Source organism: Octodon degus, unplaced genomic scaffold (genome assembly GCF_000260255.1).
Source record: "Octodon degus isolate 3935 unplaced genomic scaffold, OctDeg1.0 scaffold00307, whole genome shotgun sequence".
In the NCBI taxonomy this organism is placed as follows: Eukaryota; Metazoa; Chordata; class Mammalia; order Rodentia; family Octodontidae; genus Octodon; species Octodon degus.
Window position 1 is genome coordinate 978,514 of NW_004524883.1, and position 12,742 is coordinate 991,255.

At 41.9% G+C, this 12,742-nt stretch overlaps 1 pseudogene; it reads right to left on the reverse strand.

The window, feature by feature from the left end:
* Positions 1-3,641: 3,641 nt before the first annotated feature.
* LOC101564709 lies at positions 3,642-11,481 on the reverse strand (annotated as a pseudogene).
* Positions 11,482-12,742: the final 1,261 nt, after the last annotated feature.

A 12,742-nucleotide genomic window follows, 5' to 3' on the forward strand; every position in this document is an offset into this window, starting at 1 on the left:
TCACACAGAAAAACAGACTCATAGGCTTCCTACTGATAGCAGAGGTGAAGTCAAAACCAGCCAGCAATAGCTGTCAGATGTGTGAATGAAGATGCTGATAGAGATGCTGAAGGGGCAGCACTCCAGCCTCTACTGCAGGACTCAACTTTTGAATCTTCCCAAGTGAGGCACCAGACTTTAAGAGCTAAGACCAACTATTCCTGCTATGCCCTGTATGAATTCCTAGACCATAGAATCCATGGGAATAACACTACAGTTTTATGCCAATAAACTCTGGAGTAATTTGTAGTACAATAGTAGTAACTGGGCTCTCAGGGTGTCATAAGACCAGTCAACAGTATAGCAAATAAATACAGGCAGGAAAAGCCAGGCCATACCAGGTGAGAGAAATGATCTTCCTATTTCATTTCTGGGCCACAGATTATTAAACAGGATATTAAAACCCTTAGCAGCATATCTGATCAGCAGGGGCTTAATGGAAAGATGGCTAATGGGACATAAATCCAAAGAAGGATATGGACAAGAATATGAAGAAGACACGAGTAATCTTAAAGAAAAATCTTACAAAATATCTCTGAGAGTAAATCACATTCTCCTGAGTCTCAAAGTCACAATATTACCTATAATAAAATATTTTGCTGATTTTATGACATAATGTGTTCTTGAAGGTGGCTTTAAAACTGAAATCATTGTCAGTTGAATAAAACTTACCTATTCATTGGCCTACTTTGGTATCCTGTTTTATGAACCATTTAGTGGGTAAGGTGGTGAGAAGCAAGTCATACTTTTATTATGTAAGATTTTGTTCATAAAATAGTGAAATATGAATATAAAAATGAAAGTACTCTATTACAGAACTTCTGACCTGTCTGAAAAAATTGAGTAAAAAAATGAGATTAGACTAAAGCGCCTGCTTAGGTAGAGCGCAGTGGCCAGGGTTCAATCTCCGGCATTCAGTGCCAGCCCTGCCCGTGGGGTGTGCTGAGACAGCAATTGAGACTGGGCATGGTGGCGTGCACCTGTAATCCCAGAGTTTGGGAGGCTGAAAACAGGAGAATCACTACGAGTCTGATCTACGTAGTGAGACCCCATAGACCCTGTCCTAAATATGTGTGTGTGTGAGGGAGAGATTAGAGAAGCTGTTAATTTAATATAAACAGTATTCCTTAAGGAGAAAAATGGTGGAAAAAGAATTTTTTCCTTATGATGGAAACTGAAGATGATGTTTTTAAGATCTTGAAGACAGATCTGGAATATAAACCCGGCCTAGTGTTAGCTATACTTCCTTTAGTAATAGTGTTTATGCCCAGTTAAATTCAACGTCCTTGTGGGAGGAAGGAGACAACTGAGATAAAAATAGAGAAATTAGTTAATGAAAAATGGAAAGACAGGCTATAAAAGGCAACAACTTATAAAAACTTTATAAATTGCAGACATAATGGTAGTTCTGGAAGTAAAATTTCTGGGTCAATGTTCTAGGCAGTTAAAAATTTTTCCTTGTGATGAACTGGCCTAGTCAAAAAGACTATATTTAAAATATATCTTAAAAATATGGAATAACTGGATGGTTGAAAAGAGAAGCTGTTAAAAATAAGAATTAAGTATTAACTAGAAATCAGGTGACTCAAAGTTCTTGCAAAGACTATGTAAAAATCAACTTAAAAAAATCCACAGGGGCTGGTGAGATGGCTCAGTGGTCTAAAGCACCTACTTAGAACAAGTTTAGCACAGCGACCGCGGTTCAATCCCCCAGCACCACATGCCAGCCAGCCCCGCCCCCTGGTGGGCTGAGCTAGCCACACACACACACACACACACACACACACACACACACATAAATAAAATTAAAAAAAAAAATCCACAAAGGGCTGGCCAAATAGCTCAGTGCATTTTATTTTATTTTATTTTTTTATTTTTATTTTTTTAAAGAAAAAAAATAAAAACAATGGTACAAAATCTCAAAACAAGATTTTAGGAGAGTAACAATGGTTAGCACATTGTGTATTGTTACTGCCAAAGTAGTTTCTCAAATTATAAGATATAGGCAAGAAATAATAAATAACATAGGTATAAACCTCTTTTTAAGTGCATTAAAGCACCTGCAAGCAGGCTCAGGGGCCAGGGGTTTGATCCCAGGGCCTGCTTTGCCAGCCCCACCCCGGGGGCACACTGAGATGGCAATGGAGAGTGGGCGTGGTGGCCCGGGCCTGTAATCCCAGCACTTGGGAGGCTGTAAACAGGAGAATCGCTAAGAATCTCATCTAGTAGTGAGACACTGAGCACCCTGTAGACCTTTCCCTAAGAAATACGGAACCTCCCCCAAACCCCAGACTTTTAAGGGCAAAATAGCACTGATGTAACTCAGTAAAATATCACAAAAATGAATGATCCATGTAATTGTTAGTGGGTAGATGTTATGGTTGATGTCTGGCTGTCTCCCCAGGGCCTTATGTGGTCACCAAGACCAGGGTTTTCAGAGGCAGCTGAATCTAGAATATGTGATTGATTCTTGGTCTACCACTGGGATTAAGGGTGTGAGTGCTACATCTGCCCTTGGGTGTGTAGCTTGCATACTATATAAGGGATTGAAAGAGGCTCGCTCTCTCTTCTTATTGCTTTTGGTACCTTCCACCACCATGAACAGTTGCCCCTCTGCCATGTGTCACCCTGAATAAGAAATTGCCATGTAAGACAGCAGAGGCAGAGCAAGAGGCAGAGGCCAGTGATGTGTCGCAGAGGCCGGTGAATTTGCCAAGATCAGAATAAGAAAGAATTTATTCTGATGAGAGTACACTGTCAAGTGCTAGAGTGGAAAAATTTCTTTCTTTTTTTATTGATAAAAGTCCAGTTTAATTCACACTAATGAATTTCAACCATTATACCTTGCTGACTCAAGCAAACACAATTTTTTTTTTTTTTTTTTTTTTTTTGTGGCCAGCTCTGCCCGCCCGTGGCGGGTGGTGGTCTGGCTCAGCATGTGGTGCCAGGATTGAACCACAGTCCCTGCACTTTTGCCTAAGCAGGCCCCCCCCCCATTGAACTCCAATCCTTGCGTTTGCCAGTCAAGCGCTTATCCTACTGAGCCATCTCCCCAGCCCCTGCAAACACAAATCTTAAAAGTAATAACAAATTTGAACTGACAAAAAGAAAAAATTACATTATAACCATTTAATGTACTGTCTTTCTTAGAACAACAACAATAAAAAAGTCAGCGTTATATGGGATCTTAAAAATTTTGGCACAGGGCACGAGAAACAGTTACCAACAGTTACCTGAAATAATAGTTTACAGAGATGGGACATTAAAATAGTGCTTTTTATTAGAAGGACAGCAGCACATACTTCCGCCCTCAGGGGTATTCAGTAAGAAAGCGGAGAGACGTTTATCCACAGGTGACCTCATACGCGGGCTCTCTACTCTCTCCTCACTCGGCCTAGTTCTCCGAGTCCCTTCGGTGCTCATCAGCGCCTCCGTATCTGTCTGCGCGGTGGCTCAGGCGTCCTCCGCTGGCGGTTTCCTGATCTGTCTGTGCTGGTAGCTGGTGGACTCTGGTCCCGCTGCTGCTCCTCTCCCTCTCGCTCCCCTCCTTTCCTGCGGCTGCTCCCCTCTCCCGGCTCCCACGAAGGCTCCTGAACTTCTGCTCAGAACCCAGCCGGCCGCGGGCTGCTGTTCTCCCCAGAACTCTCTCCTTCTGCAAACCGCTGCCTTTCCCCAGCTGTTTTCTTGTTACTGTGAAGGCCGGAGAGTTCTTCACAAAGTTTTCTCTTCTTAGACTTCCTCTCTTCAGAAGCACTGTTGTTACTTCCTGAACACTTTTTTTCTTCTTCTTTTCTATTTTCTTTTCTGTGCTGACACTCTCACTGTCACTGCTGCTTTGTGAAGTCTCTGAAGAGGAGGAAGAGGAGGAGGAAGAGGAAGAGGAGGAAGATGAGGAGCAGGAGGAGGATTTGTGCTTATGCTTTTTGTGTTTACTTTTGGTCTTGCGTAACTTTTTATTTTTTCTCTTTTTTTATTCTTCATATTTTTCACTTCAAGTTTATCCAATTTCCTGAGAAGTTTCTGTTTTTATTTGGTTGTTAGCGACTTTCAGAATTCAACTTCTGGATCTTCTTCACCCTCACTTGCAACATACTCCTGTGATGGGTCATTTGCCGCCAAGTTTCTCCCCAGCACATTTCGTTTCAGGGCAAACCCACTGTTTCTCTTCTCCGCTATTAGCTCTGAAGCGTGCATTGATGGCCCTGAGCCATCAGTGGGAACTGAACTTGCACGGATTCCAGGGAGACCAAACAAAGGACACTCTCCATCTGTGTTGACATGACCCCAGTTATGACATTTAATGTACCTCACATTTTGAACCTGAATTCCAAAACGTTGGTCTTGGATGTTCGTATCATCTTTGGCATATTTCTCATGTGGGGCCCCCTCTGCCATTTAAATTTGTGTTCTGAGGGGACTCGGGGAGATAACGCAGCAGAATAAGCCCTTGCCTGATAAGCGCAGGGTTCTGAGTTCAATCCCCAGTACGGCAAAAAAAAAAAAAAAAAAAAAAAAAAAAAAAAAATAAAATAAAATAAAATAAAATAAAATAAAAAAAAATCAATTTTGGGGCTGGGGAGATGGCTCAGTGGAATAAACGCTTCCCTAGCAAGCGCAAGGACCTGAATTCAATCCCTGGTTCCACACACACACACACACACACACACACAAGTGTTCCCTCTCCTTCTGTTTCTTCTTTCTCTTTGTTTTCTTTTTTAGCTCCTAGTGGGGACTTATACATGAAATTAAGGCTGTTCTTTACACATTCATCTCTCATAAGCAATTTGCTGTCATAGGATTCTTTTTCTTTGAGATATTGCTGTATTAATTCTTCTTGTTTCTTATTATGTGATATTTCCTGTTCTGCCATCCATCCATAATTTATTTATTTATTTTTTGTGATACTGGGTGTTGAATTCAGGACCTTGTGTTTGCCAGGTAGGCACTTATGCCAGTGAGCTATATCCCCAGTCCCTTATCCATACCTTCTTGATGTTGGACTTGGAGGCAGGATGAAAGTCCTTTTTGAACATGAAGTTGGTGGAGAATTTTTCCGTCTTGGAGTCTCAGCTGCTGAAGGCAGTGGCTGGGTCTGGGAGAAGCGTAAACCCCGGAAAAATTTCTAAGAGAGAAATTACACCACCAGGGTGAGAAACTGGAATTTTAAAAATGAATTAAAGAAGTGGGAAGGGATTGAGTTAGCAAATGTGGATAGCTTAGAAATGAATTTTCCAGGGTATCCTAGTCCTTGTTAATCTTTTAGAACACATGGATTGAGTACTAAAGTTGTATACCACAGCTGAAAGTACACAGTCATTTATTTCCACCTCACAGAAGGTTTCTCACAAGAAAAAAGATGTGTTTTTAATCCCTTGTTTTGGTCAGTGCTAATGCATTATCTTTTTTTTTTGTACTGGGAATTGAACTCAGGATCTTTTTTTTTTGGTGGAACTGGGGATTGAACTCAGGCCCTTGCGCTTGCCAGGGAAGCGCTTATTCTACTGAGCCATTTCCCCCACCCTGAACACAGGATCTTGCATTTGCCAGGTAGGTGCTTGTATGGCTGAGCTATATCCCCGACCTAGTACATTATCTTATGACTGCTTAGTATGTGTGGGGCAAGATTGCTTTAATGAGGCAAGTTCACTGCTGAGGGTTTTAACCCATATGTTGGCAATGTATAGTCACTACTTTTTCTCCCTGAGAAATCAACAAAGTCATATCATTGACAAGGGACAAAGTGGACATTTTCATAACTACTTTGAGATGAGTAGAAACATCATCAGGGGCCCCTTGAACTTGCTAATCAGGGATTGTGTGCCTCATATGAAATATGAGGGTGAAGCCATTAAGAAGCTTGTTCAAGGAGTAAAAGATCAAGGAAAGACTGGGCATGGTGGTGTGCGCCTGTAATCCCAGCACTGGGGAGGCTGGAAACAGGAGGATCACTACAAGTCCAAGCTGCATAGTGAGACCCTGTACCAAAAACATAAAAAGAAAAACAAATCAATGAAGGTTTTAGAGCCTGGAAGACACAAAGAGCCTAACAAGGCAAGGACAACAGACTGATGGGATGGGAAACACTGCACGCTTGGTAGAGCTCTGGAGTAGGGCGTGAGAGCTAAACAGAAGATTTTGTGAACTCTTGCTATATCCCAGTCCTTGTGGAAGTGAAGCAAGATCTTTAATCAACTGAAGCAAGATCTTTTATTAAGTGGGACCTAAAATTGTGGGTATAGACAAGCCAAACTTTCCACATGGATTAGGGGAGCCTGCCTTACACTGTGACTTAGTGACTCTGTATGATCGAGATTTTAGTGGACTGCTCTGATCGCACAGTCCTGTACGCCCTGAGGTCAGACAGTCAGTGTGGACTAGGGCCTACTAGCATCCTGGGAGCTGTTTTGCATATGGAAAGTAGTTATCTGCTATGCGTGGCATGGCCTTACCAAAGGTCCCTGGAGATGAGTGCTGCAGTTCACTTATCAGGATATCAGTCACTTCCCCTGGTGTTGCCCTTATCTGTCATGAATGCCTTTGCACACATGGGTTCTTATGGGTCATATGGTCAAGTGCCTGAATCTGTTGCAGGACCTTCTCTTGTTTTTTGGAGATCTTTTAAAAACTGATATCAGCCTCCAAGACACAACAAATGGGCCAGAGTTGTAAGTGTGCTACAAACTGTCTCTAAAGTAGAGAGTTCTACCGAACACTGCTCCTGGATTGGGGAGACAGCTCATGCAAGGTCCTGAGTTCAATTCCTGGTATCAAAAAAAAATTTATGCTCTATCATGCCAAAAAGTAATTTCAATAACTCCCAAACACTGCTCCTTTATGTGTGGTCCATGTCATCAATATAGTGAAGCAGCCTGATATTTTGTGGAATGTCCAGACATAAAGGATTATGTTATGAGAGGACAAGAAGGTCTTCATAATACCAAGACTACTTTTCATCCCAAGCAAATGAAAATCTTTTGGGACCTTCCCTGATCAGGACTGAAAGTACATTTTCAAGATCAAAAGTCAGTCTGTTAAAGATATGACTTGCAGAATAATAGCAAAAATTATAATGATACATTAGGGACTAGGTAGATAGCTCAGTGGCATAAGCACGTGCCTGGAAAGTGTGAAGCTTAGAGTTTGATTCCTGGTACCACTGGAGAAAAAATTTAAAATGATTCATTGGTGAAGGAAATGGTGGTCTGCTCCTCTTCCAGAATATATTTGGTTTCCTGGGGGACAGTCTCCTGCCTTAATCTTTGAGAGTACCACCAAACTCTGACAATTTACCTGGAATATTGTGCTATTTCTGATTTGTCATCCTGGCCAGGGGTGGGGTAGCTAGCTATACAGGCTTTAATCTTTCTTACCATAATATCTCTTACTTAATAAATCAGGGAATTATGGGAGTCCTGTGGCTTCTAAATACTATATATACACACACCAAATATATAGCTTGGTGCCAAAGATTGACCACAGGATGGGCTCAAGGACCCATATCACCCACTGTGGATTTAGGCTTGGCTCCATATATCACTTGGCATATTTTAAGTTTAAATCTAACAGATGGGCCATGATTACATTTTACATTCTCTAGCTCTAGAATCAGTTCAGATCCTATACAAAAGAATCCTATGAAGTGCTGGGTATTCTGTAGGTCTCTGGTAAAGGATTGCAAGACAGTCTCCTGAGAATTAGATCGAGTGTGACGGCAAGATCCTAGGTCTTCAGTTCTCTCAGATGCAGCTGGAGCAGTGAAGCACCAGAGTATAGAATGCTGAGCCCGGGGACGAAACACAATGCAGAAGAGATGTCAAGCTCCTGGTTCTAAAAGTGTTAGCAGAGCTCCAGGGAGTGTCATTCCATGCTTCCTGGCATGGGTGAGTGTTCACTCTGTGGTAGGAAGGAGGAATCACAAGCTGTGTTATACTTTGTAGGAGTCAGCATTAGAGGTTAATTGCTACTGAGTGATCAGAAGATGTCTCTCTCGATCCTGCAGTATCTCTGATTCCCTCAGTGCATTACTATCTCCTGTTAGTTTCTGTGACTCTGCTCCCATTGCAAATAGTCTTCATCTTGAACTTTCCCCAAACTATCCTGTATGATTGTGCCATCTGTTGCTGCTGGCACCTGACAGAAAGGCCCTTGGAGGATAAAAGCTCAGTGACCCAGCAATGTAGCAATTTCCCAGCCCACAGGTGGGGTTGGTAATGGAAAACATGCTGTTGGTCATGGTGCGCTTTTCAGAGCAGCGGGCCCAGCAAAGATAAGGTCATGTACTAGATGGAAACCACAGTAGATTTTCATCAGAAAAATAGCCATGAAAACTTGCGAAGATCTTAGCTTTCTGGCTCTCCGTGACTAAAGATGCAATTATTGATGAAGAAATGAACCCAAAGTAATGCAGCCAGTTCCTTTTATGGACAGCAGTAACATGTGATAGCCCTAAAGCCATATAACAAAAACAAAAATAAAAACCCCAAATACTTAAACTATCCAAATAAGCAGAAAGTACCAAAAGGTTGAGTCAGGACGGAAGTCTCTTGTCATTTAATCCAAGCCTAGATTGGCTAGAATCAGTAAATAACGACCCTCACCACAAATCACACAATCTGGATGGAGATCTGTAAGGCCTTCCTCCTCTCATCCCTCCCTAGATGGGCAGACAGAGATCTGGAGCCCAGAAAGGCAACCACAGATGGTTTGTTTGAAAAGTGTTCACTCATAAGATCTTTCATATGGAGAAAAGAAAAGATTCAGGGTTTTTTCCAGGAAAAACAGTTCCTGCCCTGGAAGCCTCACACTAACACACACAGTCCTACTCCCTAGTTGCACACACCATGTGGTGTCTTGATTTGAGTCACGTTGTTTTCCTTAGCACAGAGAGCTCTTCTCAGCTGGTGCCTATGCTGGACGTCTCCTTCTCCAAAGAAGGGTGGGACTTCTTGTGTTGAGGAATGAAATTCACACAGTTCAGCTTTTGACACCAACTGGGCAGGAAAAAGCAACAGGAATGACACCTTGTGGGTCAGAATCAGATCCTAATGCTGAGTGCTCTAGTCTTTTCTGACTATGGACCTGACTCTGGGGAGGGAGCTTGTGTGATGGGTCCACTGCTGTGGGCTGAGTCAGGGCATTCGGCCCTGGGTGACTGTGTTCAGCAGTGTGCAGCTTCTAGGCCGCTTCACACCTCTCCTGACTGGTATCCCAGCATTGTCTGGAGGTCACTAGTCTGTCCTCTACTCTATGCTGTGGGTACCTGGTTCTGCAATTGTCTGAAAAGTTTTGGATATCTGTGTTCTATTTCAGTGTGTTCTGGTCCCCTATGAAGATGTTTCAGCGAAAGCCTCTTGTTGCTTTTTGTTCTATGCTTAATCATGTCTTGTGTAAAAAGCATTGTAATAACTTTGAAATTAATGTTAGTATACTGATACTTATGATTACACAAACAAAGACACCAGTTATCATGTTGTTAGAGATGCGGCACATTTCTTTTTCTATGCCTGAAAATTATGTGATAAGAAGACTAGATGCAGGAAACAGTTCCATGTGGGAAAGGAGGGCTTCAGAACCTTCCTTCCTGTACAAAGAAAAAACCTTATTTTAAGGAGAAATCTTTAGGTATTGTGTCAGAAACATTTTTTTTTTTTTAATTTTTTTTTAGGCAGAACCAGGGCTTGAACTCAGACCCTTGTGCTTGCCAGGGAAGAGCTTATTCTACTGAGCCATCTCCCTGGCCCAGAAACATTTTTAATAAAGATTTTATGATAAAGATTTTTGAACATATACAAAAATAGGGAAGGTTGTATAGTAAACTTATGTTCACATTTCTCAGCTTCAGCTACAATCAATACAGGCCAATTCAGCTTTTTCTTTTTCTTTCTTTCTTTTTTTAAAAATGTATTTGATACAGTGATCCTCCTGTTTTCAGCCTCTCCAGTGCTGGGATCACAGACGTGCGCCAACATGCCCGGTCTCAGTGATGGCTCAGTGTGCCTGCAGCGGGGCTGGTGCAGCATGGGGTACTGGGAATCAAATCGTGGTCTCTGTGCTTGCCTAAGCTGTCACGTAGTCCGCTGACCTATCTTGTTGGCCCTTCAATTCAGCTTGATTTATGCCTTCTATTGCTCTTTTATGCCAGTCTCTACCCTAAGGATCAAATCTCAGACGTCCAGAAATATTTTCATCAGCTGCACTATGCACCCCCTACCCCCGAACATTTGGACCTCAAGTTCAGGGAGTGACCTTGTTCCAGTCTGTATCCTTGGTATGCCCCACTCTTCCAGGGCCTCAGCAGAACCTTATCTTGTTTCTTTCCTGTAGGAGTCAGGGGCAGGGCAGAGATGGACTTCTTACTCTCGCTGGTGGTATCTCAGATCTGGCTTTGATTATTATTATTATTGTTATTATTATTTATTTTGCAGAACTGGGGCCTTTGCACTTGCCAGGGAAACACTTATTCTACTGAGCCATCTCCCTGGCCCTTCTGGTTCTAATTATGTGTCCTATACCTTTGGGCAGGCAGAGCCCTAAGCCGGCACCTTCTCCCACTCTGCCTCCACATGGTGACTGAACAAGCCTAAGCACTGTTCCAGTAGGTATGCTTTGCAAAGAGGTTGATTACTTCTCTGACTCCTGAGTTGGATCCTGTTTTCCTGGAGACTGAGAGCAGTTTGGCTCTTGACTCACACTGAGTCTCTTTCTTTCTTTAGAACTGACATTTTTCCCCCCATGGAAACAGAAACTTCACTCAATGTTTAAAACATCGGCATCAATAACAATGATAAATAATGATAGTAATAAGTGCAGAAATGACAACTAACAACAAGAATGATGGTGTTCAATATGATGGCAACAGTAGCATAAGCCTCAGGAGGTAGGACAGTAGCATACAGAGGAGAGTCTAGGGGTGAAGGATCAATTGCTTTTATTGGACTCATGTGTAGTATAGTGTCAGAGTCATAGTTTTACACCGTGCAAAAGGTTCCACAAAAGAGAAGGTGAAGCAGCAGGAGGAAAGAGAAAAATGCTGTAAACCTGGCTTCACTGGAAGCAGGAGGCCTTGGAAGGACACCAAGGAGTCGGGCCTCTGGGGAGAAAAGCAGAGCCCAGTTCAAAGCTCTCACATTCGCTTTCCCAGCCCTAATGGATGGCCTGTCCTCTTCCCTGAACTTGAATCTCTGGCAGGAGGAGTGGGCTCCTGGAAGAGAGATTGCACTCCAAAACCAAGTGTCACCTCCCTCAACCTCCCAAGGGCAGACTCTTTCAAAGGCACAACCAGCCCTTCAGTCATCTCGGGTCGTAGCTCAGCCAAGGGCATTGGACTCCAGATGAGAACTTTAAGCTGTATACCTGGTGTGCCTTGAGGCCTGGTCCACCCTTGCTCTCCTCACACATGAGCACCTCATGGTCCCTTGTCTCTGTGCTGCTCAGATCTTCCATCCCACCAGCCTCATGAGTGCCTTGCTAGCTCATTTTCCACTGCACAGCAAACTAACTACCTGCTACCTCAGGCTATTGCCTTACTTCATTATTGTTAAAATTGCATGTTCAGATAGTTTAAAAAGTTAATGACTCCACAAGATTATTTATGAAGCCAGATATATAGCTCAGTGGCTAAGCACCTGCTTGGAAAGCTCAAGGTTGTGAGTTCGATCTCCAGTACACACCTCCACACAAAAAAAGATTAGTTATAAAAAGGAACAGTACTCTTCCCTTTCTCGAATTTTCCTCACACCAGGAGTAATCAGTTTTACTTTTTTTTTTAGTTGCTTTTAAAGAAACCTTAATATTTACAAACAACACACAGGCATTGTTGAATCTTAATTTTGAGTTTTAGACATCATCTATTAATTTCTGTAAGGAATATGAAGTTTTAATTTTTTTCTTTTCCTACCTCTATCACATGAATATTATTTTCATTCTCCCATCCTTGCAATACAGGTGTTAGGTCAATATTTAATATTTACATTATCTTGCATATGTAAATACCTTTTATAGCTGAGATATTTATAAATTAGACTTTTTCCTTTTCTATTCGACTTTTGTTTTTGCTGGAATTTATACCTTTTCTGGGGGCTTAGTTTTCTACATATACCTCATTAATTTGAAATTGAATTGAATTTTCCAGCCATTTAAACATCTTCTTGGCACATGTAGAGCCGGCAGAATTCTATGAATTTCTTCCTTAGAAGTGGTCTGGCTCTGAGCTCTCTGACTTGCTCCAGTGTGGACCATGGACCTGGGAGATGCTACCACTCTTGGATCTTGCTTCACCGTTGTCTAGGACATGACATTTTCTTTACTGCTCTCTTATCTTTTTTGTCTCTTCATTTTTTTTCCTTTTGCTTTGATATCTGAGAGCATGTTACATTTGTCTTCCATTGAGTTATTAATTTATGTCATTATTTTAAATGTCTTACAGCTTCTTTTCATTCTTGAAATGGTTCTTTTTTATAGTGTCCCATTCTTGAGAAATAAAATGTTGTCTTTTATTTCTCTGATATTAGAGGTTTGTTAGAATTATACATCATTTTTCCCATTTCCTTATTTTTTGATGCTTTGTTTGTTTCTCTTTTTGATTTCATTTTTAAAAATTTTTTATTTTAGGGAAGAGTCTACAGGGTGTTCAGGGCATCACTACTAGAACAGACTCATAGTGATCTGCCTGTTTACAGCCTCCCAAGAGCTGGGATTACAGGCA